Source organism: Ixodes scapularis, unplaced genomic scaffold, assembly GCF_016920785.2.
Source record: "Ixodes scapularis isolate PalLabHiFi unplaced genomic scaffold, ASM1692078v2 PGA_scaffold2__306_contigs__length_199485367, whole genome shotgun sequence".
In the NCBI taxonomy this organism is placed as follows: domain Eukaryota; kingdom Metazoa; phylum Arthropoda; class Arachnida; order Ixodida; family Ixodidae; genus Ixodes; species Ixodes scapularis.
The window spans coordinates 178,157,683-178,184,437 of record NW_024609857.1 but is presented as its reverse complement, the minus strand read 5'-3'; the positions used below and the strand labels follow the sequence as shown (position 1 = coordinate 178,184,437).

At 44.9% G+C, this 26,755-nt stretch overlaps 1 pseudogene; it reads left to right on the top strand.

The window, feature by feature from the left end:
* The window catches only part of LOC8042014, a 64,667-nt pseudogene extending 42,935 nt beyond the window's left edge, over positions 1-21,732 (top strand).
* The last annotated feature ends 5,023 nt before the right edge of the window (positions 21,733-26,755 follow it).

Sequence of the window (26,755 nt, the reverse complement as noted above, 5' to 3'; positions counted from 1 at the left end):
GGGGCCTCCACTGAAACAAAATTCTGGCTACGTGCCTGACGCATCGACTCCAACTTAATGCGGAGTTGACCCACCCTGTTGATAAATTTAATGCCTGCCAGGTAATTTGTTTTGCATTCAGTTAATATATCAGTATTCAGTTAGGTATCCCAAGTCATTAGTCGTTGAGATGCAGTCTCTCTGCAAGTCAGTCATGTTTAACATTCATAAAACTGCTTGTCAAATAATGGCACTGTCGAGGACATGTACTCGGCTCGAGCGATCGCTGTGCACAAGCTGGTCGTGTGGTTACAGGCAGCAAACATCCCGGTTGGAACGTCCTACCTCGCAATGTAGCTGAAGACTAGGTCAGGGCCCCACTCACAAACGTCTATACTTTGCATCTCTTTAAGCTGGACCACTTTTGACACTACAAGCCATTGCAGCAAAAACAGTGTGAGACATGATTATAAGCTCGACGTACCATGGCATCCAACTAGAAGGTCACATGGCTTGCAGCTTCTGCCGTGGTTAACTTTAAACTGAGATAGTTTAAAATAATGCTCCCGGTTTTTAGTGTTGCCCGGCACGGTTAACAATTTGGTGATATAGTGCTGCATTGAAAAATCTGCATTCGTGACTGTATCACCTTATGAATGCATACTAGCTATTAAACTCTCCATTCTGCAGAGAAATGAAATGCACATTGCTTCCAAGTGCAGCTACTTCTGAAACTTCACGGTATGAAGCATCTTATGGCTTCAAGCTCTGACCGATCTTGTTCTCTGGTCTGCGCAGGCCCATTGCAGGGAGTCACTCCGAGAGCCTCACCAGAGGTTCCTGCCCCGTGGTCGTTCTAAATTTTTTTGTTGTAGGTATGCATCCTTTCTGTCTTTCCCTTAATTGTATTGGGGCGTTTTCTTTTCATTGTAGCAGATTTGCCTCAAAATTGGTTCAGCACAAAAATGGATGCTGTACAACTGTATCCCGCATATTTTGTTCAAGATAACTTTTCTTTGCGAAAGTTAGATTTTTTTTTATGAAGGTTAGTCTTTTTTTTGTTTTTATTCACAAATGTATTTGAGTTTCCATGGGCAACACTAAAACGTTGTGCCAAGGGCAAGGACAAGTTCACTGCTCTAACTTGTTCTCAACTGATAGCAAGAAATTTTGTTAATGTCGTGAAACCTTTTTCCAGCACTTGCTTTGCAGCATGGAAACAAATTATACATGGGACATACTCTTCTTTAGACTGCTTGTTGATTCTGCAGGTCTGCCTTCTATAGATGTCGTGCTACTGGAGAGCAGGCGAATTCGATTGTTGGTTTTGCCATTGCTTTTTTTTAGCCGTTGTCTATTTTGACTAGTTAGCTGAAAATAATGATCTAGTACCCTTTAGTCAGTAAAATAGATAGTGTGTGCCACTGTTAGTGTCAAGTAGAGATGCACGATTTTAGGCATTTTGCGCAGAGTGGTACCCATTTTTATGGGTTGGCCTCTTGGTGCGCCAACTAAACTCTTTCTATCCAGACACCTGCCCTTTGCTTTTATTTGACAGGCTCTGGCAATAAAATAATATAGTGTTATTCCTCGGTGGCTTAAAAACCTAAAGAAAGAAGTTTCTCCATGTTTAAACGTAAACTTTTATAAAGGCAAACATCAATTAAGCCAGTAGCAGACGACACATAGCCTCAGCAGTGCTCCGCGCCAACAGCGTTGCGTCAAAATAGCGGTCGTCTCCTTTTTTCTGCCTTCTCTCTCTTTCCTTCGGCGCTCTCCTCCCTTTCCTCCTCTCCGGCACCTTTGTCACCACACCCACTGGCTAAACTCTCCCACTATACGGCTCTGCATTGCAGTAGTAGGTTTTTTTTATAGTCTTTAGAGTTAAATGTGAATATTTGACAGAAATCTCCCAGGTTGGGGTGAAAGAGGGTTAAATGAATGCATTTGATCATTCGCCTTAATTTGGTACCCATCATTTCAAGGCCTGTGTGGCCTTGTCCTTGGGTGTGTCTATGACTGTGGCTGTGAAGGACCAGTTTTTTAATAGGCACAAGTACAAAGTATAAAAACAAAAGGATCTATGTGCTGATCATGAAAGAATATGCTAGCCATTCTAATGCAGCTCTGCCAAGTGTTTGATTGTGATTTGTTTTTATTTCCAGCTACTTGGTTGCCTCAAGATCTGGAGATCCTAGTGGCCACAAGCTTGGACTCAATCTTCTTCTGTGGTCCGGCCAGGACCATGGGGGAGGTAATCCCAGCAACAAGAGCATCACAGTATCTCCCTGCCTGTGACTTCCAATTAGCATCACGACAAGGGAGTCCTCATGCCACCAAGTGTTAGGTATGCTACTCGAAATAAGCATTCTTACCTATTCTTGAAGTGAAACAGCAAAAGCACTACTAAGCCTAAAATGCAAAAAACATTCAAATCTCGGGTTGGTTTGAGTTCCAATTACAAAAAGGCGTCTGCAGACATGATTCACATGTGAACTTAAAGCCCACGGATGTAGGTTCGACGGAGTCACAGAAATAACTTCCCGCAGATGGCTTCGCTAGTGCCATACCCAAACAAATTCTTAAAATAATCATTGTGTTACGTTGGTGTCATTAATCTTATGTACCTACCCCACCCAGCAGTCGGGAGATGTGAAATATAAAAAAAAAATGGGAACTTGCACATTGTCAGCTCTGCAAAGATAATATATTGAACCAAGCATAGCACGTTCAACTTAAGAAAGCAATTCAGTGCAGGCCTAGTTTTAAGCTTCACATATTTGTTATTGCCCTTCATAATGAAGTAAAAACTGCTTAAGTTGTGGCCCACTACAGGCTTTCTATTAGTGTTAAAAAGTGTTATGGCAGTTTAAACAGCTCGCTCCAAATATTTTCTTGAAATGCATAGGTTTATTATTATGTGGATGTTTGCAGAGAGTCATGGTGAGACCAATCTTTAGTGCCAAGTGTTCCACTTATTGAGAGTTGGTTGAGTCTGTAAATATTGTAGGTCGCAAATTAAATTTTTATGGTATGCAATGGGCACAATCATCCGTAATGACTAGCTCTACCTAGGGGAACTTTATACGTTTACTACGTCAAGATGGTTTCACAAAACTAAGTATTTAGTTTATTCAACTCCTGCACTAACCTTATCTCTAAAAACTTTTTATATTCTTTTTGCGATGCTGAGTTAGGATTTTGGAAGTAGTTTTTCTAGAACTACGCTAGACATTTCGAGTTCATAATTTTTCTCGCAAAGAATTCAAGAGAGCCAAACCCTGTAATATACGGATGGAACTCGCAGAATGATACGACTGGCAATTTGAAACATTCGGCACTGTAACAGTAACAATGACATGTCACTTGCCTATGTAATGCTCATTGTCGCAGATCAAACTGCTTTTTCCGTCTGCACTCATTTTCAGTGGACTCATTCAGCGAACTCGCACCCGAGACTGCAGCGCTGGGTTCTGCGAAGTAATTTGCATGAATATAGATGCAACAGGTTTCTTTGAGTGTGCGTCTAACACGTATTCTTCATATTGAATCTGCTACTGCATTCATGACCATGTCCTTAATTGTATCCACATTCCAGCTTATTTTTATTTTGACATTTGAGTCTTCTTCAGTACTTTTCTCAACATCTGTGCTTGTCGAGCCGTACTCAAGACCATTAATCTTGTCTTTCACTATTACATTAATATATAAAACCGTTGATGCCGAGTGAGAATTCAAGGTCCCGAATCCGTCGTGCGAATTAAATAAGAACCAATAAAAAGCTCTACAAAGGAAATTTTGTTAAAGGAGGCTGTATAAGCATTAAAATAGCACATGCCATGCTAAAAAAAAATACAAATTATTGTTAGGTATGCAAGAATGACACTGCTGTTTCTGATGTGTCACAAAAAAAATCAGTGCCATACAGTGTCCTTATGGAAGTACAAACTGTCGAATTCAAAGCCCAGAAGTTTTATTCAAGAATGTTCCTCAATACAAATGTATTTAGAGATCTGAGCCACTGACTCATACATGACTATGTGGCGAACATTCATTTTCATGTGCATTATAGTTTACAAGGTCTAGTCTGCATTGATTTATTGCATTCATGCTGAAACTGGGAGGGGTTCTCTGGGTATGAATAAAGATATAAACATTTCTTGAAATCAAAACATTTGAGAACGGACAAAAGGAAGGATCTGAGAACGGTATCTTAGATTCTCTTCTCTTTTTCTTATCTCTAATTTTCACCTTATTTCACCTGATGCATTTAGTTTTTTTAGCGCAGCTCTTAGCACCCGTTTCCACGTTTCCCGGCGTTGCCCTCGGCGTAACCGCCCAACTAAACTTGGCAGGAAATTGAATTAATGTTGCGGTCATGTGACGTTAATATTTCCGCTAAGTCTAGCTGAGAAACTGATTTTTTTATGGATGACATGACACGGTCATGCAACGTCATTTTCCCCGCTACTTTTAGCGGGAAAACTGCATTTGTGTTGAGGTCATGTGACAACAATTTCCGCGCGAAATTTAGTGGGAAACTTAACCCGCTAAATTTAATGGGGAAATTTTCCCGCTAAATTCAGGGAAATGTCCCGCTAAATGGGAGGGAGCAGAAGAGGAGGAGGGGAGGGGGAGGAGGGGCATACACTCCCATCCTCCTCTTCAAGATCTGTGCTCTAATTTCACGTTACAGAGAATTGTAAACGTCTCATATTTCATCTCATGTTTATTCAACTTTTGTATTGCAGGTGCGCTTGCAGCACAAATCTGGGTTGTGCTGATCCTCTACGCACAAGTTAGGAACTCCTGAGTGGCAAGAGTGGGAGTTTGGTCTGACAGCTCAAGGGACACCATTGTTCAGTATTGAATTTTTAATGATCTTCTTTTGAGCAAAGGTAAGCTTTGTTGCTTGCAGGTCTTCTAAAAATAAATACCTACAACCAAATTTACCACGTCACAACATTTTTCCTCTGCTCTTAGTGTTCCTGGTGAGCCTCGGATAAGAGCTTACTGGTGTGCAAACATCAAGCTTGTTTGAAACCACTCACTGATGTACACTCGCTGACATCCAGCATTCCAATGAAACGCTGGATGTCCACAGGTCTTTCTTAAACAATGCAAGCGGGAAAGGAACCATACAATCGTATCGTATTGGGGGACATTCTAGAGAGTGTTTTTTTTGTGTTTTACAGATTTGTTTTAAAAAAGCCGTAAAAGCTACATTTACGCGGTCTGTGCACGTGAGTTATATGGCCAGGGCGGCATAGTATAAAAGGCTAATTTGTAATGATCAGTCAGCTTATTACAGAGATGTGCCAGTCTTCTTTCAGAAAACTAGATTGAGGTTCATTCTAGCATAGTTTTATCTCGCGAATCTGAATATCCCGTTCGTTTTCCGCAAAGATATAACTAAACGTGAGAAAACAAAAAAACATCCTACCGATAGTGACATCGTAAGAAGACCTTTCGGCCGCCAAGCGCGTCGCTTAAGGGCCGCTCGTCCAATCTCAAGTTTTCTAGGTATATTCTCCCGCATTGGCACCAGTTGTGACACATTTTTCTGCCCTTTTAAAAAACAGCACGTGCGTGCATAGCTTTGATAGGTGCTGAAGATGCATGAGCAAAGATTTCGAAAGTCACTTTTGTGACGTCGCTCTCCAGGGAAGTGCTTTCACAGCGCTTTAAAAATGACTATGCAGCCTCGATTCATAAAATTACCAAATAATTTTGATATTTGAGATTCTGGAGGTCATATGAAGAAGATAAAAATGTTTTCTCAAATACAAAACCGCTTCAGCCTCTCTCTAAGTATAGTATGTTCCTGAAATTTTTAATCAGTGAAAATAGACCCATGGTTCCAATTAGAAACTTGCTAAGCATCATCAAAACACACTAAATCAACTTTTTTTTTGTAAAGATATAAAACAAGAGCAGCATTTTATGGCGTTCTAAAAAAATGGTCAATTTGGACGCGTTTCCAAACTTTGGTTTCTTACCAGAGCGCATCTTTGCACCTGCGGTCCTGCTGCCCGGTGGCCGCAGTGCGAAGCCGCCCCCTCGCCTCCCTCGTAGGATGGAGGGAAGCAAGGCGCACGTGCGTTGCGTGTCTAAGGGGGAACAGGACCTTGGGCGCAGAGATGAGCTCTGATAAGAAACTGAAACCTAGAAACTCGTCCAAATAAAGCGTTTTTACAGAACGCGTAAAAGGCTACCCCTTCATTATATCCTTCTAAAAAGAGTTGATTTTGTGGTTTTCAATGACTCAGCAAGTTTCTAATTGAAACCATATTTTCATTTTCACTAATTAAAAAGTTAATTAACAATTGTAAACATAGAAATTAACAATTAACAAATTTTATTTAATCATCTGACTCATTGTTACGATTAGGTCCCTATACTACGTACGCCTGGCCGTATAACTCGCCTGCACAAACCGCATTAATTTAGCTTTCATGACCTTTCTAAACATATATGTAAAGCTTAAAACTAAATTGCCCTGTACAACAGTGAAAAGGCGAAACCAGCATGTTGGAGCCATATGGCTCCACCGTGCTGGTATCGCCTTTTCGCTGGTATAGGTTGTCCCATATTACGTTATGCATGTATGGTTCCATATGGTTCCGCTATATTCCACTACGCTGGTATAGGATGTCCCATAATACGACACGCTTGTATGGTTCTGCCTACCTGAATCGTTCCGCCTTAATCCACTATACTCCATCAGCCGATTCGCTTGTATAGAATGTCCCATATTACGGTTACGCTTGTATGAGCCTTTTCCGATATCTTTCCATCATCGAAATTTTCCAACAGGGTGGCGCATCGCGTTCCTCTCCTTACCCGTTGCCCAGCAAGGGGAACGCTAGAGGCGCGATGTCGAAACCCGACGCCCAACCGGCAACCGCGGGCGGCGAGCCATTTCGGCAACCAAAAGCTTTTTGAAACAAGAAGCGGCGGGGCTCTACGGCAACGCCGGCTCGGTGACTCGATAGCTTCATGCCTCCGGTAGGGTCGCAAAATTTGGTCGCGAATGTAGGTGTCGAAATTCTTTAGTCACAATTTCCGAGAAGAAAAAGAAGAAGAAAAAAAAAAAAGGTCGATTTATATTGAATAAACACGGCAGTCAGCCGCGCGACGAGACACACATTATGAAAGCGATTGGTGCGAGCGACCGAGGCGATGAGCGACGTTTTCTAGAAGCCCAAGAACCGAGCGGCGCAAGCAGCGAGTGAGAAATCTTCGGCGCTCGACGCCGGCTCTCGTAGCTTCTCGCCGTCGCTCGTCTCGTTGATCGCTATATTGCTTACATGCCGTTCAGAAAGGCGCTCTAAGTGCTTACCATTGCATTGGGACCAGCCTCGCATCCAACCGTAACCAGTCTTTTTTTTTTTTTAGCCGCCCAGGTAGAAGTTAACATCGTACATACACCGTTTTCATGCATGGCTCCTCGTTCATTGCTCGATTTACATTTTCGGCAAATGACCGCAATGAAGCACAATTACTCTAGTTCAAAATTGTCACGAACACTTGGCACGCATGCTTATACTGTAGCGCACCTAACGTAATTTAAAAGTAGAACGAAAACGGGACGAGATTCGCTTACCGCTTCACGGATCCTAGGCCTTCGGATCCTAGGCCTAACGGCCGTACTTGGAAGTCGCCTGCGGTCCGGCGATCGGACGAGTCGAGCCGGCCTGACGCAGGCTGACCACGCCTGGTTGAACTATGAGAGGCGCCGTCCAGTTGAGAGCCAGAGACGCAGTAGAAACGGACCGCAAAACATCTGTCCCGTAACCGTAAACGAGCCAACGACCCCCACCACCGCTCTATCTTCGCCATCTCCGCGACGACCGGAAGTGGAAGCCGCGAAGTTAGAAAAGCCGCGGCAGCGGAAGCCACTGGGCGGAAGCTTTAAGTTTCGGTTTCGCTTTTCTCTAACGCAGGCTACGGTCGCTACGGTTTCGGGCTGGTGGGTTTGTCGGGTTTGTGGCTGGTTGCGACGACGCGAGGGGCCACGAAAAGACGCCAAGTTGGCCGAGTACGAGTCACGGCCCACGATAGAGCAACGGGCCGTTTGCCGCTGTCGACCGGTGATGAGGTATCCGCGGCTTGGTGTCACGATCGGTTTGTTGCCGTGCACGTTGACTCAAAGCTCGAAGTTATGCAGTTCCGTTCCGGCACCAGCCGCACCACGTTTTCCGGTGCATCGCACGTGGAGGCCTTTCGACGCATTCAGTGAACGTAAAGATCGTGCCCGCTGTCTTCGGTGCTGTGGAAGAAGTTTGGAGACGGAAGGCGTTTAGGACTCCAGGCCGGGCCGCCGGTTCACTCTGAACGAGAGGCGACGTGTGTGTGCACGCTTCGAGGAAGCCTCGCGTTTCGCCGCGCTAGACCTCGCCGATCGCGACCAGACCAACCGGACCCCGAGTCCGAGAGGCTCTTGCGGAGCCAGGAACTGCACCGAGGTAGGAGCTGCTCGTTCTGCTTTACCATGCAGTGCTCTACAGTGCTCGGAGCTCTCGGTGTCATTCGTGCTTGCACCGAAGCCTTTGTGACCCCTTCGGACGCGCAAGTCGTACTTCGCAAAGGTTTGGACGGGGCCGCCCTCACCGAGCAGCTCCGTTATATTCCGCTTACTTATGATCGCAATAAAAGCTTGCGTTCTCGGGAAAAAAATTGCAGGACCGCTCTCCGCGCCGCCGACGAGGTTGGCCGCCGCCATGTTCTCAGCTGTTCACTCGCTCCCGCAGCGAGCGCCTTCCGATAATCCTCCCCGTTCCAAAATGCGATGCGCTTTGCGCATTATGCCGTTTTCATGACCGCATATTGAATGCGGCTACTGGATTCAATGCGACTAAGTCGCATTCGTGTAAACGTGGCTTATGTTCTTTTTCGACATGTATGGTGTATGTAACGATAGCGGTGGTGAACGATGGATGTTTTTGTTGGAAGATGGCGGTCGTCTTTCTGCATGTATGATTTGGTTATACCGGTGGTCCTGTGGTATAAGCGTTTTGTTGGAAAGACGGCAGTCGCCTACGTCATCGGACGCAAAATCATACCAGCCACACCGAATCATATCGGCAAGCAAAGTGGCTGCCAGTATAGACAGACCCGGAGCCATAGCGGTGCCAGTATCTCCAGTTATGCAGAACGACAAACCAAACTAGCTGCATGCGTAACACAAAGAAATTATAGTGGTGTCATACCAGAACTGTACAAGCAGCAGGTTTGTTTCTTGTACGTTTTTCCAATAGGATATGCTTAACTAAATTTGAAAAAAAAAATAAAGAAGAGTTTGTTTCTTGGCTAGAATTGTCACGGGAGCGTCACGTGTCAACCCGGCTCAGGAGCGTCACGCGACGGCTAAATGTAGCGGTCACGTGACGTGAATAGTAGTCAGGTGACATCACTCGTCCTTGCCTGGACGAATTCTCCGTTCACAGCAGTTTCGCGGAAGCCTAGGCGTCTTGGGCCAGATTCCCGAAATTTTCTTACGACAAAAAGGTTCGTGAATTTATCTTACGACAAAGTTACGAACGTTTGAGTAAGTTTGTAAGTTTTGCGCAAGTTATGACGAAATCGTGATTTCGTCGTAACTTACGCAACAATTGCGAAAAGTTTGCTTCGGGAATACTCGAAAGATCTTAACTTTGTCGTAATATAAATTTACAAACTTTTTTGTCATAAGAAAGTTTCGCTCTTGGTTTTGCCTCTAATGACTGTGACTGCTTTGGACGGTGCAAAACTGTCCGAGTAGCTCCTCAGTTGATTGGATTTTGCTGCATTATTGTGAGTCATATGAGCCTTAACAGCCAAACAGGCATTTTAAGTGTACTTTTCAGTCTTTGAAGGTGCTCAGAATAGAGCTGCAACGCAATGTCTGGTTTTCACTGTTAAAGATAATGAAGCCCATCATAACAGCAATCGTTGGAATATAGGTATTTCAGACATACTAATACTTTTCTCCATGGGCCCATCTGGGATAATATATATACATACATATACATATATATATATATATATATATAATTTGTTTTCACGAGAGCTTTGAAAGCAAGCTCAGTTTAGAATATATCTGGTATCGTCGTGCGTTCTCTAATGCATCTCTGGGGAACATTCTGTCCGTTTTTCACCTTGCCTTCCAGAATTTCCTCTCCTATGGAAATTGGCATTTCTTTTGTGGTAGCGTTTCATGAAGGCACCGTCGGACATCAGATGTGGCATCATGCCGATAATTGACTTGCGCAGGACGAACCCAGAGGGAAGTGTCCTTTTCTATGGTTAGTTGCAGGTTAAAAAGAAACGCGAGGCGCGGCGAGTCCCGAGAATTTCTTCAGGTCTCCGCAGACAAGATTGCAGCATTAGCCAGAAGAGGGCTGAGGAACAAATCTCGAAGCAAAAAGCGAAAATATAATAACCGACGCCCCGCATTTTTTAAGCTCTCAAAGACAATACGGCGTGCGAACAGCGCAGATGCAGGTGTCTTAGCTGAACCTAGAAAGAAATTCTGCCTTTTTAGTCCCATGTTTTCAGGCTGAACCTAGAAAAAGGTTCAACCATATTTAATCCCCAGCCCCCAAACCGAGAAAGCACCGAAGGTGCTTTCTCGGGGTGGGGGCTGGGAATTACCCGGCCCTCCATTTACTGACCCGGTCCTAATTTTCCTTTTCCGGGTTATTAAAAACATTTTCCATAAAAAACCTAGAAAGAGGAGCGTGGTGAGACTGGTGTAGTGGAACGTGAGATACTACGAAAGTAGGAGGTAACAATTCTTGCTAACCGTAGAACAAGGATGACAATTTTGCCCCACGACATAGTGGTAATTGTATGTATATGTTGAATAACTGTTAGGTGGAATAGAGAAAATAGTGGAGATTGTCACAGCATATTTGTGTATTTTCTTCCGGCTCGTCGAGAAGATCTGTTGCAACATTTGCTGAACACTGAGGCCGAAGAAGGAGCAGCTGCAAACGTTCATCAGCTCATTGTGGGCTACGAAGGCGAGACATCACAATGTCAGTTAGTTTGATTCAAGTTTTAAGCGAGTCTGACAACTGAAGTTTGTCTATGGGTGCCTTTACAAAAAGGCCGACGTAAACTAAACTTGTTACGTCACAATAAAAAGGCGACTTTCCCGCAAAAAAGAAAGAAAGAAACAGAAAACTACATGCATGATTGGAATCAGCGGGTAACTTTTCATTTATGTGGAATGTGGGACATTGATAAAAACTAGAAAACTTGATAACTAAAATAAAAACTAAATCATTGAATTCGGGGCCTCGGCTTTTTTCCGTCGTCGTCTTGGATACGGTCAGCCATATCACTTGTGGAAAGGACCACATCATATCGCCGAAGCGGCAACTGCGCATTGCAAGGCGACGCGGCCCTGCTCGTCTTTGGCACCGCGAAAGCTGTGCGACGCTCGTATTGGTCCGAAGCGCTGACGTCAGTACGCGTCACCCTCTTCCTCTCTTCCTGCCACCGACACGATACCTCCTCACCACCCTATTCTCGTCGCCACGTTCAGCATGACGCTGAAACACGGACTGCCTCCGGCAAGTTTTCTCGAAAACGAGCGTTCCAATGCTAACGCATTAAAAAAATGAACGACAGAAAAGAAATATATGCAATCGCGTTTTTAAAGTAACTTTCCTTATAGATGTTTTTACTTGTTTTGTTTGAAATTACATAAATACAATTTTGTTCGATAGCATTTACAGTTCCCACCGTCACTGATTGCATCTTGAGCCTAGTAAGGTACGATTAGTTAAAACGTACAGCGAAACAGACGGGCACGGAAGAAAGAAGACAAACAACCAGTGAACTCACAACTTAAGTTTTAACCCGTCAAGGCGCAGACTATATACACGATCTTACAATTGAAGCGCACAAAGCCAATGGCACCCCCCTAAAACCCGCACAATCATGGCGCATGCTGTCGTCTTGAAAGAAAATCCAATTCTTCAGCCGACAAAAGAACCGACGGGGCGCTGACACACTCTTCTCCCAAGCGCGCTATTGCCTCTGCCTCTATAATTGCCCTGGGGCCCTTATCTAAACAGTTGGCGAAAAAGTCGACAAGAAATCGGGCTGCCGTGATTGGACAACGCCGCACTTGATCTTGGCGCCGGCCAATCAGAGCCACCGGATTTCTCGCCGACGTTTTCGCCAAGTGTCCAGATTAGGGCCCCAGTTCAGGGTATTGGCACTTCTTCAATGACAGTACACTTTTGTCAAAAACCCGCATCACAGCAACAGTCATGACAAAACGTGTACTGTCATTGCATGGAAGGAGTGCCAATACCTCACCAGAGAGATTATAGAGGCAGAGACGATAGCGCGCTTGGAGGAAAAGTGTGTCAGCGCCCCGTCAGTTCTTTCGTCGTCTGAAGAATTAGATTTCCTTTTAAGACCACAGAATGCGCAATGATTGTGCGGGTTTTAGGGGGGTGTCATTGCCTTTGTGCGCTTCATTTGTTTGATCGCGGATATAGGCTGCGCCTTGACGGTTAAAACTTCAGTTGTGAGTTCAGCGGTTGTTTGTCTCCTTTCTCCGTCCCGCCTGTTTCGCCGTACATTTTGAATTATCATGCCTCACCAACACGCCCAAGCTTCTATTCTAAACCTAGAAAGGTACTTCTTAAAATTTTAATTCTTTTACCAATGGATTCAGATTCATTAATTGCGCTCACAACTTTTGTTGTACTATGTGTTGTGCGGCAGGAGGTTAAAATGATCTTAAAGTTTTTATCTGACAACTAAACTTGATTTCCTTCTCAGCAGCAGAATCCAAATCAAGCAAGGACAAGAAGAGGAGTCTGGATAATGCCGAGATACAGGCGAGCGCTATAGTCTTTCTAATGGCTGGGTAAGTTGGTATAAATTGCACTAAATCACTTATAGGGCAAAGAGAGAAATCACACTTTTAATGATAATATAAGAATAAAAAAACGCATCATACAGACATCTCCATTAGCGTATAAAGATGTTACATGGTTGATCAAAGCATATGCTTATAAGCCGCTCCCCACACACAAATCAGTAATCTGAGTTTATAATGCTAGAACGCATTGAACAATATAAATGAAGTTACGCGGAGAATAAATGATCGATCTCATGCACTTAAAGCTGGATTCGCTCATCTTTTTGTGCATAATCGGGTGGAAAAGATAAAATTTCTGATCTGCCTATAGCCGTTGCCTACTATGACCCTTGGATGCCACCATATTGCTGCTGGCGTCTGTTTATTGTCTGATAGTGAAGGCTTCTGAAGTCCTGCCCATGGTTGCAGAACTTGCGCCAAAACAAAGCATTATCTATCCAAGGTGGTGAGACTAGTTTTTAAAGCACGCTCCGGAAAAAAAGCACGAGGATAACATGGTAATGTTCCACTGAATATAAATTCTGCATCGGACTTTGATGAAAATGCGTGACAATAAAACAGAAGAATGAATACTCAAGCCAAGACGGTATATGGCAGGAAGTCAACGACGACTCGCAGCACCTATAGGTCTCACAGTTTGGAAACTTGCTGAAAAACAGGTCCTTTTTCCTAGTGGTTCCTCGGAGAGTTAGCAATGTCGGTTCTTCAAGAGGCTACCAATGGCGGTTCGTCAAGAGGCTACCAATGGCGGTTGCTCGGGGAATTTCAGATGGCTGTTATTTTTAGAGTTACAACGGGCGGTTCCGTAAAGATTTACCAATGGCGCTTCCTTAGGGAGTAACAGGTGTCATTTTTTTAGAGAGTTACCAATGTAGCTCTTCAAAGCGTTTCCAAGAACAGTTTACGGTAATTTTCAAGGTACTAGGACATTCGCCCTTCAGCAAAAACGTTGTAAGACGTGATTTCAGCCGCACATCTGTATACCTCTGGCACAATTATAGACGAAAATGATACAATTCTAAGACCAATTAGAAGCCAAGGAACGTACACAGGAACAGGTGTATGTAGATAATATATGCTCAGCTGCCTTTCTAAAACTTTGTTTCATTAGAAGAAAACTAAAGCTGGCACCAACATCCACTAGACTAATCGCCTATAAGACCCTAAAAAGGCCAATGTTGGAGTACGCCACTGTAGTAGGGATCCCTATACCAAAGTTGATTCTTCTAAAGTCGAACCTATACAAAACCAGAGTCTATGATTTGTGTACGGCAGATACAAAAGGACGGATTCTATCACCGAGATGTTGTCATTGTCAAACATAGAACCTGTGTGCGCCCGACGTAAGTTAGCTAGGCTAAAACTCTTGGACTGTATTGCGAACAGGCAAACCGGTATCGATCGTACCATGTATTTGCTCCCTCCCTTCAAGCATTCCATTAGAATAAACAACTCGCACCACATTCGACCCTTTCGATCGTCATCCAATGCGTTCAAGTTTTCTTTCCAGAACTGTAGATGAATGAAATCTTCTACCTGACAAAATTGTTGCATGTACGACAGTACAGCAATTTGTTGATGCATGTTCTTCGAATTTCTAACGCGCTCGCATGTTGTTGTTTTTTTGTTATATTTCAGTAATGTTGTAGTCATGATTTTAAGATACAACGTGTCACTAGCGTTCTTACCTTATTTTTTATGTGCTCTGTTGCGCTTATTGCAAGTGGCTATCAGTGGCCCCATTGTTGTATTATCTATGCACCCTTTGAACTTGTGTTTCTTTTTTTTTGCTTTCTTTTTTTGTGACCTCCAGTGTACCACATTTGTAGGTTTACTCTGTTTAGTTACGTCTTTTTCTTGTTGTCGCACCCTGCTTGGGCCAGAAATGGCCTGCAGTATAAATAAATAAATAAATAAATAAATAAAACACGCGATTACTAGAACACCAAATTTCACAAAAAGGGCTGCGTCCCGACACTTATCGCCCTGCAGAGACTACGCGTCCGAACCTCGGTGTCGGTGGCGCTGCCACTTTGTTGAAACATAATAACAAACAATTCAAAGAAATTGTTAAAGCGTATATAAAAAAAAGTGAAAGCCGTTTACAACTTCCTGTAACGCCGAGTTGGAGCGCAGCTCTTGAGGAGGAGGAGTGGAGGGTATATTCCTCCTCCTCCCTGGTGATCATGCCTGCTAGTCCTCCTCCCCTCCTGCTCCCCCTTCCTCTCCTTTACCACCTTTACCGGGCGGGGGGGGGGAGGGGGGAGGAGGAGGAGCGGAGGGGGAGGAGGAGGAGGGGGAGGGGCGACGCCGCACAGGCTGGAAACGGGTCATGTGACCCCCTCCCCCCGAGGTCACGTGACCCGCCCGGACCATACTACACAATGAGGGGAGGAGGAGAAGGAGGGGGAGGAGGAGGAGGGGGAGGAGGAGTAAGGGGAGGAGGAGGAGAGGGAGGGGCGCGGTTACGCCAACGGCGACGCCAACGGCGACGCCGCTCAGGCTGGAAACGGGCCCCTAAGAGCTGCGCTCTAAAAGAAAAAATGAAAGCCGTTTACAACTCCCTGTAACGACGAATTAGAGCGCAGCTCTTGAGGAGGAGGAGGGAAGGGTACTGGGGGGGTGGGTCAAGTGACCTCGGGGGGCGGGGGGTCACGTGACCTTGTGGGAGTCACGTGACATTGGGGCGTCACGTGACGTCGGGGGGGGGGGGTCACGTGAGCTGGGGCCACGTGACGATGTCGATGACGTCATCAGTGACGTCACTGATGACGTCATCAGTGATGATGACGAGGATGATGCGGATGCCGGTAACGTCATCAGTGACGTCACTGATGACGTCATCAGTGGCGATGACGTCAACGGGGGGTCACGTGACCTGGGTAACCATCGTGACCCTCGTGAGGGTAACCCTAGTAACCCTTGTGGGGGCCACTCTCGTGACCCTCGTGAGGGTAACTCTCGTGACCCTCGTGAGGGTAACCCTCGTGAAGGTAACCCTTTTGAGGGTAACTAACCGTCGTAACACTCGTGAGGGTTACGAGGGTAAGCAACCCTCGTGAGGGTAACACTCGTGAAGGTAACCCTTTTGAGGGTAACTAACCCTCGTAACCCTCGTGAGGGTTACGAAAGTAAGTAACCCTCGTGGCCCTCGTGATCCTCGTGAGGGTAATCCTCATGAGATTAACCCTCGTAACCCTCGTAACCCTCACGAGGGTTACGAGGGTTGCGGTTACGCCGACGGCGACGCCGACGCCGCTCAAGCAGGGAACGGGCGCCTAAGAGCTGCGCTCTAAAAAAAGAAACGAGTATCATTTCTCATACTACCATCTGTAACCCTGCTGGACAGTGGGGCAACTGTTTTGGTCTAGGATAGGGGTAGTTTCAGTGCGAGAATGTTTGTTTTGTATTCTCGTGGAAGTCTGGAAGTGTTTATAACACCAGAGAGAAAGTTATTTATTTGGAGTTTTTCTACGAAAAATTCAGTTGATAATCTGCACTTTATCCTGTGGTGAACAATTCATCACTATGACAGTCACTCTTTTCCATTATTTTCTATGGACCACCATGTGGAATATCTTGAATTTCTTCTGTCCTTCATAATAAGGAACCGTTATGTACCCAAGGATAAGAATAGCCTCGGAACACGGGAGTAGACACCCGAATCCACGTAGCAGACATCCACTTTATCAGAGCAAACACTGGAGGGTAGGCAAGTATCTTCTCCCCCGCTTTCGCCTTCTCCCCAACGGACGCTCTGAAAAGTGGAAAGAGTGCAAGACTTCGCGGGAACAGCTTATATGGCTTTTCATTACCTACAACAGGGCATTAGACGTGTTGATTAAGCCCGAAATCCCACAGGATAGGATTCGCAAGCACGAAGCAGCTCCACTGATTGTCCAAGTAACAAAGCTGCCCTGGACATGACGCGGGCGTTGTTTTGATAGGAATTAATTTTTTTTTTTTAAAAATACAAGAAAGCTTCATTTTTCTTTTTTGGGGGATTACACAAGAATGCTGTGTCCCTACTTAGTGGCCGCTTCTTTACCTATCTCTCTTCGAAAATTACGGGCTTGCAATTTAGGGGCGAAGCTCCTTAGGGCCTAGCCTTGTCCGTCCGTCCGTCCGTCCGTCCGTCCGTCCGTCCGTCCGTCCGTCCGTCCGTCCGTCCGTCCGTCCGTCCGTCCGTCCGTCCGTCCGGCCGTCCGTCCGGCCGTCCGGCCGTCCGGCCGTCCGGCCGTCCGGCCGGCCGGCGTCCGTGCTCACACAAAAAGAAAAAAATGCTTGCGCAGTCGACAGGATTCGAACCTGTGCGGGGAGACCCCAATGGATTTCTTGTCCATCGCCTTAACCACTGGGCCACGACTGCGGGAGGAGTAGGGGGCTCTGAGATGTGGTAGTAACTTAAGAGCTGGGGATGTCACGGATGAAACGTTGCATGTAGCCACTCAACATCTATACAGGAGAGGGCGCTGCGGTCAAATGCGTATATAATCGCGTTCAACTTTGCATGCATTGGCTCAACGTTTATAGACGAGAAGGCGCTGCGGTCAAATACTCAAATGCGTATATAACCACGATCCATACCGCACATTCTCTTTCTGACATAAACCGTTCACTTAATCGGTGGAGACGCGTTCCCACGGCTTTTAGTGGATCCAAGCTGATCCGCTAGAAAAACCACTGGCTCTGCATTTCACCGACCATAACGCAGTAATAATGAAGTCCAAACACAACCCGGAACTCAGCACTACCTATGAGCAATAAAAAAAAAATCAGCACCATCGGCACTACCTGTGAACAATAAAATCAGTATTATCAGCACCACCAGAGCTCCGCCCCAATCAACATGATTCACCTCGTAGAGATGTGGTCATTTTTTTTCTGAAATTTTTTAATTCCAACAGAGTATACGCAGAAGCTCCTTGCTGATTGTGATTCGTTCTGCGGCGTACTTACGGAATAAGGCCACAATCTTACCGTCTCGCCACGCCGCGCGAGTTTCCAAAGAAAGCTGCGCCGAAGCAAAACCTCTCTGGATGATGTCTGCAATTGTCTGACAAGTTCCTACTTAAGTTTAAAAGCTTGGGTTGAGCGAGTTGATTCATACTGACTTAAAAGGTTAAAAAGCGAAAAAGAAACAAGAATAAAAAAGGCACAAAGTGACAGGACGTGTAGCGCCCGTCCTATCGTCTTTGTGCCTTTTTTGTCCTTGTTTCGTTCGCGCTTTTTAACCTTTTATGTCTTACATCAGTCAAACGAGGTTCTGCTTTATGTCAATGTTACATTCCTACTTACTCTTGTATTAAAATATCTCTCCGATCCAATTTAGAGAGTCACAAAGTATTTGGGCGTGTGTTACTTTCTCTGACACAGTTTTGAGACGACGAGCACGGCGTTGACGTTCACGACCTTCCTGTTGGCGAAGTTCCAAGGCGTTCAAAACAGACTAAGGAGCAAAATAACTGCCGTAGTGGAGAGAAACGTAAATATATCTCCGACTTTTTTTTTTTTAATTGTGCAAGCTAAATATACGTAAGTTTGATTTTGATGAGGTGGACCATCTACCACCGTAAAAGTGCCCACAGCCATTGAACCAACTGGAAAACAATGGCCAAAACTTGGCATTAAAGCGCTTGATACCACATACGAAATAACAGTTTGCACCGTGTTTACTCTAACCGCGATTTACTGTATTGTAATCTGTACATTTGAAGTGATTGAAGAGTATGATCAAGTAAATATTCGAACCAGCCGTGACAACGGGCGGACAAGTTTTCAGGGAAGTCATTTGACGCCACGTCTTACTGACAATTAGTCTCACTGATAATTACTGACAATAGAGCAATTAGAAAAATAAAGTAAAGGGAGCTTTACTTATTCGCACCTAAAAGAAACAGGCCCTCATTTATAAAAAAAGTCACATTTTTAGAATAGTAGGCCACATAGCCTGCACACGTAATACTATTTTTTTTTCAGGCTGTTAGCAAAATTAAAATGACAGACAGGCTTCCGCCGAAACTTTAGCGAAGTGAGTGAATTATTGAAAAGTCCACCAAACGCTCCAAATGGCAAAGACAATAAGTTATTTTTTTTTAAACTGGGTATGTATGCTTACATCTACATTCGTAGAAATAGGGGGTGCATAGGGGTAGACCCCTTTTCTTATCTGTAACCCCCCAAAACTACATTTGGACGTTCAGTCCAGTTCAGTCGTAAAAGCTGGCGATACCAACTTTTACGAGCGGCTCGGTAGCGGTTGGATCTAACGCATTAAATAGCTAATTTTCGTATAAAAGACCAAAAACAAAACGAAAACACGGAGGTTTTGCAGCAGGGCTAAGAAAACCTTGGTTGTCTTACTGTAGCTTTTAATGCGTACGCTAGCTATTTTCATAAATTGTATCGGTCGGTCCTCGAGCCGCACTTGAAAGTTTGTATCGTCGTTTCGACATCTGTGGACTGAACGTCGCGTTATTGTTTTGGGGTGTTCCATATGGGACAAGGGGTGTACCCCTATACAGCCCCTATTTCTTAAAGTACAAGGTTCTCAACGGTTCCTCGTACTTGCGTTACTGCAATTTCATTATTATTTCGCTGACCATTTTGACATACTAGAGTGCTAGAATCGTGCATTTTTGCAAGTAAAAAAACTAATATATTTGTTAAAATTCAACCAATACTTAATTAATTTCCTCCAATAACAAAAAAAAGAAAAAATACAGACGTGTAAATAAATACAATCATTTGCGCAGACACACGTTCCGAAACACATACTTTGGTAAATTGCTGATAGGTTAGATGATAAATTGCTGATAAGCTAGAGAAGCTAAGAAAAAATTGACAGCGATTTTTAAAAAAGAATAGCGCTGAAATTTCCTAAGATTAATATTTCGTGCGAAATGTTTTTTAATTAGCATCCTAAAATGAACCTATTACACGGAGCGCTTACTGATTGCATGTCCACACTAAGCATGTGTGGGGTGATAGACTACGTGTCGGTCGTTCTTGGCGTTCCGTAAAGTGCATCTCGACTGCAGGTAACTTGAGCATACATATGACTGTTCTAGATAAAGTTTACCCACGACAACGCCTTCGGCATGCGGTACCTGGACCAAGTGATCTCGGAGTCGTTGAGGTTCTACCCACCGGTCACCGGGTAAAGGAAGCCTTTTGATATGAAAGACTTCCACGCCTTTTCAACGTAATGAAGGAAGGCAATTATAGAATTGACGTTGCCACCGATTCTTAGGCACCATAGTCAAAGCCAGCCAAATGAAACTAAGGGCATCAGATGCGGAGGGCAAGTTCGTCTGCTTCTTTTGTAGGGCTTGTGGTGACGTTTGAACACCGAGCTCTGATTGGCTCTGTTTGAAGAATACTGTGTAGACCTCGAAGCAAGTTCCTTGATATATACCATTATTGTTCAATCAGAGCCAATCAGACCTCGGCGTTCTGACGTCACCACAACCCCGAAAACGAAGCAGACGAACTTGCGCTCCGAATATGCTGTCAGCTGCCTTAGATACGCAGATGAACGTTCTACAGGGTGTTTCAAATAGCGACCAGGTTTTTAAATCTGTCAATATAATCGGTTTCTTAACCTATCGCAGTACGATTTTGTGCAGCGTTGCCTACAGATGGTGCATTATTTCTATAAAATTTACAAAAAGAAAAAAAAAGTAAAAAAAAAAAAAAAGATGAAGTTGTAACTTCCATGAAAACGCAGCGAAGCCACCAGTCTTCAAACAATAGGGCGCCGTTTCGAACAGGAGACAAGAGTTGGCGAAAGCGGTCGCGACGCCAACTGCTACCAACGAACGAGCGTACGACGCCGCGAGCCGGCGTCGAATTGCAGGCAATATTTTTGACTCAAAAGTGGCGCGACCTTTTTTCATATCAGTTACCAAGACATGATTTTATCATCCTTACTAATAACACCTTTGGAATGGACACATATTCGATTGAAAAAAAACAAAAAAAAACGCTTTGTCGAGTTATTTTGATTTTTTTATACTTTTTTTCCGTACTTATGCCGTCTGCTTTACAGTTCCTTGTTGCTTCCGCGCCTGTTTTTTGTTCTGCGACTGTCGCCGCCTGCGGAACGTGCATCGCTTTCGACTAAAAAAAATCGTCGGCTAAAGACGCCGGCTCTCGGCGCCGTACGCTCGCTCGTTGGCGGCAGTTGGCGTTGCGACCGCTTGCGCCATCCCTTTTTTTCCGCGCCAAACGGCGCCCTATTATTTCGAGACTGGTGACTTCGCTGCGTTTCCATAGGAGAAATGTCTTTATATTATTTTTCCGTCTTCCTCAGGTAAGTTCGCTCTTTGCAAGTAGTATGGAAAAAATGCCCATCAGGTGGGCAACGCTGCAGAAAATCGTAGCGCGATAAGTTAAGCAACCAATATTTGCGGTCGATTTAAAGAGCCTGGCCGCTATTTGAGACACGCCGTATTTTATTCCCTATAAAAGACAAATCAACACAATTGTAGTCGCTGACGAATTAAGGAACGCAAGTTGCGCCTGATAATGTTTACATTCTTGTTTCCTGGTTCGTTATTTGACGTTCTTATCACCAAATGCCGCAATTTGATTGGCTTCGAAGTGATAGTGAGATGACGGGAACGACAACCACAGCCTGCGTTTCTTAAGCTGTCCGCGAATACAGTTAGTTTCAAAGCCATCAAGGCGGTCGCCATGTATCGTAAATATTTTGTTTTGTTTTGTTTGTTAGGTTTATCACGAAAACCTGCCAGCACCACTACGAACACGATGGACTTAAGATCGCCGCCGGAATGATCATTGTGATTCCTCCGTACCAACTTCAGCATAATCCTGACTTGCGGTGCGTCCCCTGCGAATAGTGCGTCCCCTGCAAAATAATGTTTTTGCAGGGGACGCACTATTTTATGGGGTGAACCTAGACACTGTCGACGATGCAAACCGGTGCGCTAGCTCTGACTGCGTTGCACGCTATGTATGAAACGGAGTATAGTCTTGAATAAGCTGCTGCACCTTCACTCACCTCCAGAGACGCACCCCTCGACAGTTCAAGAAATATGTAAAATGCAGGCGCAGGCTTCGGTTTACAATAATACGCACGACGCGAAACTTGTTAGATCTCGTATAAAAGGATTTTTCAAAACGAGTACTCGCAGGTGTAGTTATGTGGAAAGATGCCCGCTTCATACGGAGCGAACCCAGGTTCAATCCACAAAATAAAAATACGTGTTTTTTTTGTTTTTTTTTAACAATTATTATTGAGAAAAATGAATGTCGACAAAACTTCGTCCCTACTTTTTTTCCTTTCCTTTTTATTTTTTTATATATATATATTTTTTTTTCTTTTGTTTTGCACAACTGAAGGGCAACTCCAGTCCATACTTTCGATTTTGGGATTATGACTGTTGTTAGTACAGTCAGCGTCCCTGAATTGCAAAGTGTCTTTTTTTTTTTCACGTTATTTGCGTAGTTTTAAAGATGTCAACGCCCAAAGTTTTGTTTGGGGCGTGGCCAACAAAACAGAAACTAGCCGCTCGAGGCCCCGGCAACACTGGAAATCAGCCGCTATGTGAACGTGACGTCAGGATCGTTCTCGTTCAACGAGTACGCAGGCAGAGCGGTACCTACCTCTGTTGCGCTAGCCGTCTAAAGAGGGAGGTAAGCTCATTTTGTTTTAATTTTGTACACGCGGTAGTTATCCAGCATATGCAGCAAGAGTTAGTGCGTATACCCAAAAGCTAGCGACGTGAAAACCTATGAACTCGTTCGGTGCCGTACTCGTCGCTAGTATAGCCCAAAACTAGCGACTGGAAAACGAGTGAACTCGTTCGGTACCGTACTCGGCGGCTGTCGCCGTGCGTGCCTTCTTCCGTCTTAGTCGCTAGGCCTAAATTGTCATCGGGGCTCCGTGGGTGGAGCGGTTTTTCTCTACGTCGTGCTGCCAGTGACGTACAGTACTGGGGGCACTCTCACTTTCGCGCTACGGGTCTGTCTCAGACACGAAGCTTTGAGGCTCTCCGGCGTGAGCCGCGGCGCCCGAACACACGTGTGCTGGGATGTACACGTCTGTTTTTTTTTCGTTCTTTTTTCCTCGGGCGCGTAAAAGCCGAAATCCAAAGCCCACTCGTCGAACAGCGTTCACCCACACCTTCTCCGATTTCCAGTTCGTTGGAAACTTCTGAAAAAGCACCTCCAGGTTGTGCAGCGGGCTGTTTGAGCAGCCCACAGCGCTACAAGTTGTACTCGGCATCTTTCGAGGAACAGCTGGGGAGTATTGGGCTCACCGAGTTGCTTGCTAAAACAAGTCTTGGAGTCCTCACAAGCAAATAAACAAAAGGCTTTACCGAAGCCACACGGGCTGCAGATAAAAGCAACGGCTAAACACGTCAATCACAAGCCGAAGTAGAGGTGGTAGCGGCTCAAAGAAGCGCACTCCGCGCGACGCCCGGACCGGAGGAAAAAAAAAAAGAGAACGATACTGACGTCACGGCCCAATGTTGCTTTAGCGATCGGCAACCCGCTGGCCGCCCGCTAAAGAGCAGCTGCTCGCGGCGGGTCGCATTTTCATTATCGGCTAGAGTTGAGAATGCGCCGTCTCACGGACGTAATACCTTGGCTGGGGTCGTATTTTGTGTCCTACAGCGATACCAGTAACTTATTTCATTTTGAATTTTGGCCGAAGTTGCCCTTTAATATTAAACAAAAATTGTTGTCGACGAAGCTTGGAACTAAATAGTACGGGACTCCCTTTTTATAGGTGCATAGGGAAACGGCGGGGCTTGGGTTGCCGGCTGGACGCCGCGAAGCAGCGTTTACGGGGGGGAGGGGGGTTAATATGTTTGTAATGAGCAGCCACAGACTGTCGGAAAATGTTGGCCCAGACATTATCCGACATGCCTTTTAGGCGGATTCCTCAAACTCTGGGCTGGGCTAACCAGAAACTGTTTGCTAGGGCTTTATCCGACTTGCCTTTAAGACTGATTCCTCAAAATCGATTACATTTTTTACTGGCTAAATGCGAAGATTACTAATTTGGACATACAGACATACATTTTTTTGTGTTGCTAAATCTCGCCTGAACTTTTAATTAACATTTTGTGAATGCCAAGTAGTACCCAGTTTGCTAAACATTCTGCCTGTGGCATCTTTCTGTCCCTAGTGTGCTCACTAAAATATGCAGTCCTGGTACAGCTTCCAGATTAAACCCGACCTGCTCAAATTGAACACTGGGTTTCACACTTTGATTCGTGCTTGCGGGCATTCTGGGTCTCGTGCTCCGGGTATGATTCCCAGTACATACGCAGCTTGTGCAAACCGTTTCTTTTCTGTCCAAGTATATTTCCCGGTGTAAACCTGTACTGTTAAACCGTTTTTAGCAAATCCGGTACGTTTACTGGTTTATGGAAACCATTTCTTTTCTGTCCTGGTATATTTCCCAGTAAAGGCCCAGACTGCTAAATCGTTTTTTTTTTTTTTTAAATACGGTGCGTTTCCCCATTTCTGCAAACCGTTCCTTTTCTTTATTGGTATATTTCCCGGTATAAGCCCATACTGTTAAACCTTTTTCTGAAATACGGTAAGTTTCCTGGTATATTCAAACTGGTTTTTATATTCCCGGTTTGTTGTTCACACTGTAATCATACTGTTTGTTTCTTGTTTTTTTTGTGTAGGGCAAATGCTGCTGACCTGTGACTCCCGTTGAGAAGGGGAAGGAGTCAAAACAGAGTAACACGAATCATTGACTCTCTAGGAGAGTCGTGAAGTGTCAAAGGGAGTCATGGAGGCAGCGAAGAAAGTCATGGAAGGAGCGACTCCCTTTGGACTCCTTTTCCTTTAAGAGTGTAGCATTTGAACTACAATGGTTAAAAAGGTACTCCGGCCGTATTTTGAGCTATCTAAACAAATTGCATTTTCTGACTACGCGGACTCCAGTCGTCACAGTATGCTATTTATTTTCTCGAAATTCGAAATATCAATTGAGAAAACCGTAAATGAAGATGACGCCGAAACCAGCATTCCGATTTTCGCACGCTTTTCGGTTGTGTGACGTGACACATGGTACAGACTTTCAGGTCGTGCATGTAGTCTTAAACAGAGTATTTCGATTGTTTTTTGCGTGCTTCTCAGTGAATCAGTTACCAAACATTCTTTTACCACCATCAAACGTCTTCTAATAAGTTGGGAACACGGCTTACTGCTGCCTACTGCCCACTTTGTACCATTTCTGTTGTCACACTTCAATGTTGCCAGTAGGGGCTCCCGGTTTGACAAACACGATGAAAACGAAATTCAAAAACTCAATACCTTCGCGATCTTTTTTTCTTTTCACACACTACTTTGGGAACTTGTAGAGCCATGTCTATCGGTGTTTTAGCCAATTTTGAGGCAAATAAGCTTCCATGAAAAAAATCGCCGGAGTACCCTATTAATCACGCCATTGAGTAAAATTGTCACTGTTTGCCTTAGGAGGGCGATTTTGTTTACATGTAGACCGGCAGCACGTTTCAGCCGCACCTGCAGAAAGCGATCGGAACCCTTTAGCGTTAGGCCATCGCGAGACGTCATGATCAAGTAGCATGCACTCGATCTTCGACTCGGCACGCCCACCCCCTGTAGCCATTTGGTAGCGGGCTCTCTCGTCGTCTAGCGGTCTGCTGAGGTGATTTTATCGGCAGCTACGACCTGGAGACATGCCTATTCCCAAAAGATTTGCTGCTCCGATTTGGTTTAAGTGCATCCCTCACCGCTCCAAAACAGTGATTGCTCCGTTAGTTCTTACGATGATTGTGATCAGAGTCAGCCATGGCGCTGAACTGCTAATCACTTGCTGACCACCGGGCAAGCTACCTTTGCCCCTCAGAAAAGAATTGTTAGATGTCTTCAAGGTCACTCGAGCTAACTAAGCATTAAACAAGATCGGTGAATACCCATAGCGCTTTCTTAGCCGTGATTACGAAATGCCACGTGATAATTTTAGTCCCTGGCGTAGTTATGCAGCGTTTAACAGGTGATTGTCAGGTTTTGTGAATACGGCTGCGTGTCTCTTACATTGTTCTATCAACTGCCCTAGTGCAGTGAAAGCAGTGAACACATACAATTATGAAGGCGCATGCTAAAAGCTCAAGTCACAGTGCCTCCTCCATTCATGATTGGCTTTGCTAATATATAAAACGTATTAAAACATGACGAACACTTTTGCGTTTCCTTTTTTACGTTGTTTGATTCGTCCCATCGGGGGCCTTAGTCTGGACACTTGGCAAAAAAGTCGGCAAGAAATCAGTCGGCCGTGCTTGGCCGGTGCCACACTTCGCCTTTTCGGCGGGCAATCAGTCGCACCGAATTTCTCGCCTACTTTTTCGCCAAGTGACCAAATTAGGGCCCTTGCTCGTAGCGTGGACTGCGCCCGGAATTAAGGTGGAACAAAGCGTTATGCAGCAGTAGAATAAACCGGTGCATGCTACGTTGCCCCAGGAGCTTCTGCTTCATCATCCGTGTTTGTTATCCTGAAGGCCTAAATTCTAAACTCCATGTGGTGGACCATGTTGCGAATAACAGGGTGACATCACCCGGAAGTGTTCGCTTTTGCCGGGGCATCGAAACTCTTGCTGTTCGCAGCATATCTGGAAGAGCTGGACATTGTTCGCCGGGCGAAGGACACTGCAGGAAGCAGTGTCCTTCGCCCGGCGAATCAAGACGGGCGAATCAAGACGTAGTACGCAGTTTGGCTTCCGTCTGGCTCCGATGCACAGTGATAGAGACCAAGCGTGCTTCCCTTCGCCTCTGGACAATCTCGTATACATAACAAAAGCTTGTAAGCTCATTAATACTTAAAAGAACATTAAAATATATCACTTGCTCCTGTCGTAGAATTTGTTTTCAGCTTTT